The sequence below is a fragment of the Oratosquilla oratoria genome, chromosome 7 (genome assembly GCF_046742065.1).
Source record: "Oratosquilla oratoria isolate Oo_2021 chromosome 7, ASM4674206v1, whole genome shotgun sequence".
NCBI classification, from domain to species: domain Eukaryota; kingdom Metazoa; phylum Arthropoda; class Malacostraca; order Stomatopoda; family Squillidae; genus Oratosquilla; species Oratosquilla oratoria.
The window spans coordinates 70,598,812-70,611,311 of record NC_134783.1 but is presented as its reverse complement, the minus strand read 5'-3'; positions in this window follow the sequence as shown (position 1 = coordinate 70,611,311).

Below are 12,500 nucleotides of genomic sequence, written 5' to 3'. Positions count from 1 at the left end.
AGACAGAGATACACACGAACGACTGATAAAAATTCAACTAAAGAACACGACCTCTGATTTCAACAAACGTGCTCGTGATATTGGAGGTAAAGAAATATTGAATAAGCTGAAAGTCATTAATCCACAGTTACCAAACTTTTACGGTTCTCCAAAAATTCAGAAAGAGGACATCCCTCCTAGACCAATATCAAATAGGAACTCCTGCACTAATAAGACCTGAAAATGGCTCACAAAAATGTTGTCGCCGTTTGTAGGATGTTTTTCAATGTCTCACATAAAGCACTTGGAAGACTTTATAAGTAAAATCACAAGCCATAACTTACCAGTAAACAGTAAAATACTATGTCTCGATGTAGTGTCGTTATTTACAAAAATCGTTACAGAAGAAGTTTTAAAGTTTTTAGATAACAAATTACAACAATATTAGTATCAGCTTCCACTCCCAGTAAATAAAATCATAAAACTATCAGTGCTTTGTATTAGGACAAATGTTTTCTTTTTCAAAGATAATTTCTTTAAGTAAAAATATTGTTGTTCGATGGGATAAAATCTCTCTCCAGTATTAGCAAATCTATATATGGAATATTTTGAGTCAGTATTATTACCGGATTAGAAACAGAGAGGTAAAACAAGGGGATGGAGTTCCTGATTAAGAAGGATATAAAAGTGAGGAATGTCACATATGGAAAGAATAGTGACGATTATGATGGAAAAGGAGGACAGGAATGGGAAGAGCAGGAAGTTTGTGGTAAATTATGTGCCTCCTAAAATGGCCTCGTGGGAAGAGAGAGAACACAAAAATATGTCAGAAGACACAAGTATAACACTAGATAAGATAATAGAAGATGGAGAACGAATATTTGTAATGAGTGACTTTAATTGTAAAGAAATTTGCTGGGAAGAGATGACAGTGAAGGGTGGAGACGACCTATGGGGAAATGTACTACTTGATATGATTGTAGAACATACAATGACGCAATTGATACAAGAGAATACTAAGTATAGAAATGAGGAAGAACCATCGAGACTGGACCTAATCACATCAGAACCTGAAATACTGTACAAGATTGAATATAACACACCAATAAGTAAAATCGACCACATATTGGTTGAATTGGAACTAAACAAAGAAAAATACATGGATAAACAAATATAGAAACGGAATAAAGATTTTTTTATATAAAATAAGAGAATTCTTTCAAAAAGCAGACTGGGAAAGAATACACAAGGAGAAAACAACAGTAGAAGAGAAATGGGATATTTTGACAAAAATATATAAAGGAGTGGAAAAATTATATGTAAAGTATTGGTACAACAAAATATGTATGGGATTAAAAGGCAAAAGGGATAAAGCTTGGATAAAATGAAAAAATACAAAAGACCGGAATAATGAAAAATATATACAAGTTATAGAAATCAATATGTACAAGTGTACAGAGAAGAAAAGAGAAAATACAAAAAAGATATAAAGATCTGAAAATCAAACAAAAATTAGAGAAATTACGACAAGAAGTTGAATACACAGAGGAAATAGAAATTGCAGAAATTATGAACAAGCATTTTAAATTGGTGTTTACGAGGGAGAACATACAACCTAGAGATGTCGAGTAGGATGAGAAAGTCCCCTCTATGAAAGAGGTAGAAGTAACAAGGAAAGAAATAATGAATCACTTGAGTAATCTCGGTGTCAGAAAATCGCATTGACCATATGAAATGGCAAACTGGATTTTGAGAGAATGTAGGAGCGAACTTACAGACAAAATTTATTGTCTAATAAGCAGTTCATTGAAAGACGGAAAAGTTCCAGAAGATTGGAAAAGAGCGAACATAGTACCAATATATAAAGGGGGAAACAAGGAAGACCCTACTAATTATAGATCGTTCTCTCTTACAAGTACAATAGCTAAAATTTGTGAGAGAATGATTAATATTAGATGGGTGAGGCATTTGGAAAAAAGTACTAAATCCAAGGCAATTTGGATTTTCAGAGAATGCAGGAATGAACAGTCAAAATACATAGTCTAGTAAACAGTTCATTGTAAGAAGGAAAAGTTTCAGAAAATTGGAAAAGAGCAAATATAGTACCAATATATAAAGGGGAAACAAGGAAGACCCTACTAACTAGAGATCGGTCTCTCTTACAAGTACGATAGCTAAAGTTTGTGAAAGAATGATTAATATTAGATGGGTAAGGCATTTGGAAAAAATAATATACTAAATCCAAGGCAATTTGGATTTAGACAAGGACGATCATGCGTCACAAACTTAATGTGTTTCTATTCAAGGTTAATAGTTGTAATACAAGAAAGAGATGGATGGGCTGAATGTGTATTTCTAGACTTGAAAAAGGCTTTTGATAAGGTGCCACATAATAAATTGCTAAAGAAATTAGAAACTGCAGGAGGAATACAGGGCAAAGTACTGAAGTGAATGGAAGACTTCTTGCAAGAAAGAAAAACGAGAATGGTGATAAGAGACAAACACTAATTGGGATGAGGTGATTAATGGAATTCCACGAGGAACAGTTCTGGCCCCAATAATGTTTGCTATATATATTAATAATATGGTTAAGGGAATTGAAAGTTATATGAGCTTCTTTACGGTTGAAAAAAGTGAACAATGTAGAAGATTGTGAGTCGCTGCAGAGTGATCTCAATAAAGTATGGGAATGGAGTAGGAAGTGGGAGATGGAATTCAATATTAAGTGTAGTATACTAGAATTTGAAGGAAGTAAAAAAAGAACAGTGGGATCATATGAATTGGAAGAGAAAGAAATTAAAAAAATAAGAAGGACCTGGGAGTCATTATTATGAATAATATGTCTCCTGAGAAACATATAAACAAAAGTTTTGGAGAAACTTATAATTTAATAACAATCAAAGTGGTATTTACATACCTGGACAAAGAAATGGTGAAGAAGATACTAGTCACTCTGATAAGACCAAGATTGGAGTATCCAACGACGACTTGATCAAGTACAAAAAAGAAAAAAGAAAAAAGAACAAGAAAACTTGAAAGAACATATAGAGCAGTTACGAAATTGGCACCAACACTTAGAACTATAATATGAGGAGAAACGTGCAAAATTTGAGCTACAGACATTAGAGCAAAGAAGAGAGAGAGAAGACTTGATAGATAGATATACAACCATGAAAGGTATAGAAACTATTGATAGAGAGGATCAAATAAAATGAGATAGTAGAGATAGAAGAGGCCACGGAAAGAAAATAAAGATAGTTATAGAAGAGACCTGAAAAATAACAGCTTTCCCCACATGGTAGTAGACAATTGGAACAAATTAGATGAAAATATGGTGGCAAAAACGATACACGAATTTAAAAAGTCTAGATAAAACGAGATATGAAGACGGGATATCATGAACATAGCTCCCCTTCCCGTAAAAACACAACTAGATAAATACAAGTAAATGCACGCACACACACACACACACACACACACACACACACACACACACACACACACACACACACACACACACACACACACACACACACGAATTTAAAAAAAATTCTAGATAAAATGAGATATGAAGACGGGACACCACGAGCATAGCTCTCCTTCCCGTAAAATACAACTAAGTAAATCCAACTAGGTAAATACAAACACACACATACGTCGGTCGAAGTGACAACGAAGTTTGGACTCCGGAAAAATCTACAATTTTCGTGAATCTCAACGACGAGGGAATACCTGTGTTGTATTAATAGGGAAGTGGAAAGCTCGTGGTGTTGTGGGAATGTGAAAAAAAGGAGAAGGGGAGGGATTACTGAGGAAAATGGAAGGAAATGAGGAAGGGGACGAATGGGCCCAGGAGTTCAGACAGCATGTCAACAAGAGAGGGGCAGACGACAGTGGTGAAGTCCAAGAGATAAGTATAAATGTAAAAATTTAAAATATAGATAAGAGCAGTGCAATGGAAGGTAGAGATAATCATTTCCATGAATTTAATGAGGAAGGAAATGACAACCTCCCCCCGACTAGTAAATCTAGAGGAGAAACTAAAAAAATGAACGAAACATGGGAGGTTAGGTTCGACCAATTAACGCTAGTTACCCAAAGAGTTGATAAGCTGGAAGAACTAAAGGAAAATGAAAACCTAACTAAAGAAATAGAATTAAAAAGACAGTTAACAGAAGTGAAGGATGAGAATGAGGAATTAAAGAGGAATAATAAAGAGAATAAAGAGTCCATAGCAAAAGATATAAGTGGTCAGAAAAAAGTACAAGAGAACAATAAAATTGAATTTAGAGGTATAGTCGAACATCAGATGAAAGAACAAACTAAGGACACAGTTATTAAAATGATGAGGGAGGAGAATATAGTAAGAGATTTAGAGGATAAAAAGAAATGCATAATTATATTAGGGATGAAAGAGAAGTATAATCCAAATATGAATACAAGACTAAAGGAGGAAAAGGAAAAAGTAAATAAGATATTAGAGGTTCAAGAAATGAACAAGAAACGGGAAAATAAATAGAAGAAATATATAGAATAGGGATATACAATACAGATAAGACCAGACCAATTAAGGTCAAATTTAGGTCACAAACGACAGCAGAGAATATCTTAAAAAAAAAAAAAAAAAAAAAAAAAGGAAACTAGCAGACAGTGATCAATATAAACAGATATGGATAAAAAGAGAAATGAATAAAGAGGAAAGAAAGGATGAGAAAACAAAAGGACTATAAGCTAAGGAAAAAAACGAGAAAAGAACAGAGTCAGAAAAAGAGAAATTCTATTGGAGAGTAGTGAATATGAAAGTGAGGAAATGGTTCATAGCAGAGAAAAACAGAATGGAAACAGAAAACACAGTGGAAGTATCAGAAAATTAAAAGAGTTTTACACAAATATAGAGGGCTTAATAACAGGCTTGGATGAACTGAATGATTATCTGAAGGAAAAAGAACCGGACATAATGGGAATTATAGAGACAAAATTGGAAGGTCCACTACCACCCAACAGTGTACGACATGGTGCATATAATTATTGGATTAGGAACAGAGAGGTAAAACAAGGGGTAGGAGTTATATTTCCGACTAAGAAGGATATAAATGTGAGGAATGTCACATATGGAAAGAATGGAGTAGATATGATTGTGATGGAAGTGGAGGACAGGGATAGGAAAAGCAGGAAGTTTGTAGTATATCATATGCCTCCTAAAACGGCTTCGTGGGAAGAGAGAGAACACAAAAATATGTTAGAAGACAAGGACAACACTAAATAAGATAATGGAGGATGGAGGAGGAATAATTATAATTGGTTACTTTAATTGTAAAGAAATCTGAAGAGAAGAGATGACAGTGAAGGGTGGAGACGACCTATGGAGAAATATACTACTTGATATGATTATAGAACATACAATAACACAATAGATACAAGAGAATACTAGGTATAGAAATGAGGAAGAACCATCAAGACTGGATCTTTATAGTCACACCAGAACCCGAAATAATAGACAAGATTGAATATAACACACCAATAAGTAAAAGTGACCACATAATGGTTAAACTAGAACAAAACGAAGAAAAATACACGGAAAAAACGAACAATATAGAAAGGGAAGATTGATGTATGAAAAAAATGACAAAATAAGAGAATTCTTTCAAAAAGCAGACTGGGAAAGAATACACAAGGAGGAAACAATAGTAGAAGAGAGATGGAATATTTTGACAAAAAATGATAAAGGAGTGGAAAAGTATGTTCCAAGACATAAGCAGGAAAAATTATATGTAAAGTGTTGGTATAACAAAAGATGTAGGGAGTTAAAAGACAACAGGGATAAAGCCTGGATAAAATGGAAAACACACACTAGTTATAGAAATAAATGTGTACAAGTGTGCAGAGAAGAAAATAAAAATACGAAAAAGATGTCACAGAAAAATGTAAAGATCAACCAAAACTATTTTACAGATTTGTAAACAAAAAACTGAAAAACAAACAAGAATTAGAGAAACTACGACAAGGAGGAGTTGAATACACAAAGGAAATAGAAATGGCAGAAATTATGAACAAGCATTTTAAATCGGTGTTTACGAGGGAGAACATACAACCTAAAGATATCGAGTGGGAGGAGAAAGTCTCCCCTATGATATAATGTCAGTAGGATATAATGTCAGTGAAGGACAAGATATAATTTTAGGAAGGGATACCGGACAGAATGTCAATGAAGGCCAAAATATCATGATAGGATGTAATGACAGTGGAAGACAAAAGATCACGATGGGATGTAATTATAGTGGAGGAAAAAATATCACGGTAGGATATAATGTCACTGGAGGACAAAATATAATTTTAGAAAGGGATGCTGGACATAATGTCACCGAACGACGTGAGGCCTGCGTGAATCACGGTGACGTAGAGGGACAAAATGTACAAAAGAGTTCGGATGACCGTGATCGACCAGATGTTCGTGATGGGGGAAATTTTAATTTTGATAGGAGAAATGTAAATGAGGCATTGAACGTCAATGAAGGACCAAATAATAATATAGAGCAAGGTATAAATGGAAAACAAAATGATAATGTAAGACATGATATTGAAATTCAAAATGTGTCAAAAAGAAATAATCACGAGTTTCTTAAAACCATGTACTTTAATGCTCGTAGTATTAGAAACAAATTTCAAGAAATACAGGCGTATGTCAAAAGCGAAAATCTCGATATGATAGGAATAACTGAGACATGGTTAAATGGTACAGAGTTCGAAGCTGAATTTAGTATTGCGGGATTTAAACACTTTCATCAGGATAGAAACCACAAGAAAGGTGGGGGTGTTCTATTGTACGTTAAAAACAATGTTCATGCTTGTGTTTTAGAGAAAGTGAAACAGGATGCATATGATAGTTTGTGGGTTGAGTTAACCCAAACAAATGGACAAAAAATGAATATAGGTGTAATATATAGGCCAGACATTATCATTAGCAGAAGACCAACTGTTATTTCAAGAACTGTCTAGTTTCTGCAACCGGGATTTATTGATAATGGGTGATTTCAATTTTACTGACATTGATTGGATGACCCTTGAACATGGCCATATAGGTAGTCGCTTGATTGATTTTCTTGGTGACAATTACTTAATTCAGCATGTAAAAGAGCCCACAAGATATGGAAACTTACTCGACCTTTTGATCACTAGCCGCGAAAGCATGGTAACTGATGAAGAAGTCGGTGAATCTGTTGCAAATAGCGATCACAACCTAGTTAGATTCAAACTCCTAAACTATTTTAGAATAGATACTTATGTTTCTAAAATACCCGATTTCAGTAAAGCTCAGTTCATAGAACTACGTCAGGAGCTTCAGCTTACAGATTGGGAGGCAAAATTAAACGAAAGACCAGTAGATCAGATGTGGGAAATATTTCAAAATACGCTCACTAAGATGATTCAAACTTACATTCCATTTAAGGACAGACGTCCCCCAAATCAGGCTCGCCCAAAGTGGCTCGACAAAGAAACTGAAAAAAGTATTGCTAAAAAGAGACAGGCTTATAAGAGATATAAGTGCTCGGGTGCATCTAATGAGTATGAAAGTTATGTATCAATACAGAGAGATTTAAAAAAGACAATAAGAAAAAGAAAACGACAATACGAAATGAACATCGCTGAGAAATCCAAAGAGAATCCCAAAGAATTCTAGAGTTACATTATAGATAAAAAGGTTGTTAGGAATCACATTGGTCCACTATTATCTGCTGACGGTCAACTTGAATATTCAAATGAAGGAATGTGTAATATCTTAAACAATTATTTTAGCTCGGTATTCGTAAACGAAACACCTCAAGGTGAATTCCAAACTGAAACCTGTGAAAAGTCTAGGGTAAACTTACTCACTACGGTAAATATAACAAAAGAAAAAATTAAAAGGTGTATAGACAAACTCAAAGTTAATAAAACACCAGGGCCTGACGGTTGGCATCCAAGAATCTTAAAGGAAATGAAAAATGAGATTGTTGTTCCATTAGAAATGATTTTCAAGAAATCCATCATATCCGGAGATGTCCCAAGAGAATGGAAGCTAGCTAACGTTACTCCCATATTCAAAAAAGGTGACAAAAAGAAACCAAATAACTATAGGCCTATAAGTTTGACTTCAATCGTAGGAAAAATAATGGAAACTATCATCAGAGATGCTATTGAACATCATTTAGAAAGTAACCGTTTGATAAATGATAGCCAGCATGGTTTCAGACGGAAACGTTCTTGCGTGACTAACTTACTCGAATTCTACAACACAGTTATCTCGAATTATGACAAAAGGAACAATATAGATTTAATATATCTAGACTTTGCAAAAGCTTTTGATACCGTCCCACACGAAAGACTACTTACTAAATTAGCTTTGCATGGAATAAGTGGTAGCCTATTAGGTTGGACTAGTAATTGGTTGAAGGGTCGAAAACAGAGAGTTGTTTTAAATGGAAAAACTTCTGGATGGAAAAGTTCCGTTCTTGGGCCACTTCTATTCATAGTATATATAAATGATATAGACCATGGACTAAAATCTACTGTTTCCAAATTTGCTGATGATACAAAACTGTGCGGAGTGGCAAATGATCACTCAAACCAATTAGATATTCAAGAAGATTTAGATCAATTACAGCAATGGTCTGAAAAGTGGCTAATGAAATTTAACACAAGTAAATGCAAGGTAATGCACATAGGTAAAAATAACAGTAAGTACGATTACAAGTTATTTGGAAATTCGTTAACAAAAGTGGATAGTGAAAAAGATCTCGGCGTAATCATCAGTAACGACCTCAAATCATCTAAGCAGTGTATTTCAGCCTCTGAGAAAGCAAATATGATTCTAGGACTGATTGCGCGATCTTTTGATTTCAAAAGTCCATCACTCATTAACAAGCTATATAAATCGTTAGTTCGTCCACATTTGGAATATGCTGTTTCCGTATGGTCACCGAATCTCATTAAAGACATTGACAGACTGGAAAAAGTACAACGGCGAGCCACAAAACTGATTCCAAATATAAAAAATAAATCATACGAAAATCGACTAAAACATATGAATCTGTTTTCCCTAAAAAAGCGTAGACTCAGAGGTGACTTGATACAGGTCTTTAAGATTTTAAAGGGAATTGACAACATCAAAAGTGACAAAATTTTCACATTGAATGAGAATCAGACAAGAAACAATGGTCTCAAACTGTCCGGAAATAGATTCAATTTGGAAGTAGGTAGAAACAAATTTGCCAACCGTGTAGTTAATGAATGGAATAAACTTCCTGCACAGGTAGTGCAATGTAGTTCAGTTCGAAGCTTTAAGAATCATTTAAATAAATACCTAAGTAAGATGCTGTAATGATTATAATTTATCTTATATTATTTGTTTTTGTTTTGTTATCATTTGTCTGTGATTTTCATTTATTATTAGTTATATGTCAATTTATTGTTATTTACTATTTACCTGTTTGTTTATTATTTAACTATACCTATGCATTTATTTATGTATTTTATTTGTTATTTACATTATCATAGTTTTTATTTATTATTTTATTATTAATATGATTTTTTTTCGCATCCGACCTAGATATGGATCAAAAGGTCTCCTGTAGGCATGCTCCGCCTTTGTAATCCTTTGTAATCCTTTAAGATACAAGTATCAAGGAATGAAATAATGAAACACTTGAGTAATCTCGATGTCAGAAAATCGCATGAACCAGATGAAATGGCAAACTAGATTTTCAGAGAATGCAGGAATGAACTAACAGTCAAAATACATAGTCTAATAAACAGTTCATTGTAAAAAGGAAAAGTTCCAGAAGATTAGAAAAGAGCAAAAATAGTACCAATATATAGAGGGGGAAACAAGGAAGGCCCTACTAACTATAGATCGGTTTCTCTTACAAGTACGACAGCTAAAATTTGTGAGAGAATGATTAATATTAGATAGGTAAGGCATTTGGAAAAAAAGGTACTAAATCCAAGGCAATTTGGATTTAGACAAGGACGATGATGCGTCACAAACTTAGTGTTTTTATTCAAGGCTAATAGTTGTAATACACGAAAGAGATGGATGGGCTGATTGTGCATTTATAGACCTGAAAAAAGCTTTTGATAAGGTGCCTCATAAGAAATTGCTAAAGAAATTAGAAACTACATGAGGAATACAGGGCAAAATGCTGAAGTGGATGGAAGACTTCTTGCAAGAAAAATGAGTGTGGTCATAAGAGACAAACACTAATTGGGATGAAGTGATAAGTGAAGTTCCACAAAGAACAGTTCTGGCCCCAATAATGTTTGCTATATATATTAATGATGTGGATAAAGGAATTGAGAGTTATATGAGCTTCTTTGCGGATGATGCAAAATTGTTGAAAAAAGTGAACATTGTAGAAGATTGTGAGTCACTACAGAGTGATCTCAATAAAGTATGGGAATGGAGTAGGAAGTGAGAGATGGAATTCAATATTAAGAAGTGTAGTATAATGGAATTTGGAAAAAAAAAGAATAGTGGGATCATATAAATTGGGAGAAGAAATTAAAAAAGAAAATGAGAAGGACCTTGGAGTCATTATTATGAATAATATGTCCCCTGAGAAACAAAAATATTTTTTTGAGAAACTTATAATTTAATAAGAACAAAGTGTAATTTACATACATGGACGAAGAAATGGTGAAGAAAATAATAGTCACATTGATAAGACCAAGACTGGAGTATGCAGCGACGACGTGGTCACCAAGTACAAAAAATGTACAACAAAACTTGAAAAAATACAAAGAGCCAATTATAAAATTGGAACTAACACTCTCAAAACTATCATATGAAGAGAGACTAGCAAAACTTGAGCTACAGACATTAGAGCAAAGAAGAGAGAGGAGACATGATAACTATTTATAGAATCATGAAAGGCATAGAAACTATTTATATTGAGGATCTAATAAAATGGGATAGTAGAAATACAAGAGGACACGGAAAGAAAATCAAGACAGTTATAGAAGAGACCTGAAAAAGAAAAGTGTTGCAAGTGGAGTTCCTCCGGGTTCCGTTCTTGGGCCACTTCTATTCATAGTATATATAAATGATATAGACCATGGACTAAAATCTACTGTTTCCAAATTTGCTGATGATACAAAACTGTGCGGAGTGGCAAATGATCACTCAAACCAATTAGATATTCAAGAAGATTTAGATCAATTACAGCAATGGTCTGAAAAGTGGCTAATGAAATTTAACACAAGTAAATGCAAGGTAATGCACATAGGTAAAAATAACAGTAAGTACGATTACAAGTTATTTGGAAATTCGTTAACAAAAGTGGATAGTGAAAAAGATCTCGGCGTAATCATCAGTAACGACCTCAAATCATCCAAGCAGTGTATTTCAGCCTCTGAGAAAGCAAATAAGATTCTAGGACTGATTGCGCGATCTTTTGATTTCAAAAGTCCATCACTCATTAACAAGCTATATAAATCGTTAGTTCGTCCACATTTGGAATATGCTGTTTCCGTATGGTCACCGAATCTCATTAAAGACATTGACAGACTGGAAAAAAGTACAACGGTGAGCCACAAAACTGATTCCAAATATAAAAAATAAATCATACGAAAATCGACTAAAACACATGAATCTGTTTTCCCTAAAAAAGCGTAGACTCAGAGGTGACTTGATACAGGTCTTTAAGATTTTAAAGGGAATTGACAACATCAAAAGTGACAAAATTTTCACATTGAATGAGAATCAGACAAGAAACAATGGTCTCAAACTGTCCGGAAATAGATTCAATTTGGAAGTAGGTAGAAACAAATTTGCCAACCGTGTAGTTAATGAATGGAATAAACTTCCTGCACAGGTAGTGCAATGTAGTTCAGTTCGAAGCTTTAAGAATCATTTAGATAAATACCTAAGATGCTGTAATGATTATAATTTATCTTATATTATTTGTTTTTGTTTTGTTATCATTTGTCTGTCTGATTTTCATTTATTATTAGTTATATGTCAATTTATTGTTATTTACTATTTACCTGTTTGTTTATTATCTAACTATACCTATGCATTTATTTATTTTATTTGTTATTCACATTATCATAGTTTTTTATTTATTGTTTTATTATTATGATTTTTTTTCGCATCCGAACTAGATATGAACCAAAAGGTCTCCTGTCGGCATGCTCCACCTTTGTAATCCTTTGTAAAGAACAGCTTCCCCTTCAGAGTAATAGACCTTTGCAACAAGTTAGATGAGAATAACTAGATTATGACTTTGATTACAGAAATCTAGACTTCTCTAAGAAAATTTAAACAGCATGTCTAACATTCGTATTGCTTAACAATATCTTTGTTCATCTTTCAACTCTGTTACATATGACGAAAAGGTAATTTGACACTTGGACATTTGAAAATGAAATATCATAGCGAATAGTTTTTACTCAAACGAACTCTAAACTGTCGGCGCTGGTGAAGCCTGTGGAATCCCAGTGTGACAACCCCTTAAGTCGGATGGTTTACAACATTCTCCTTAATT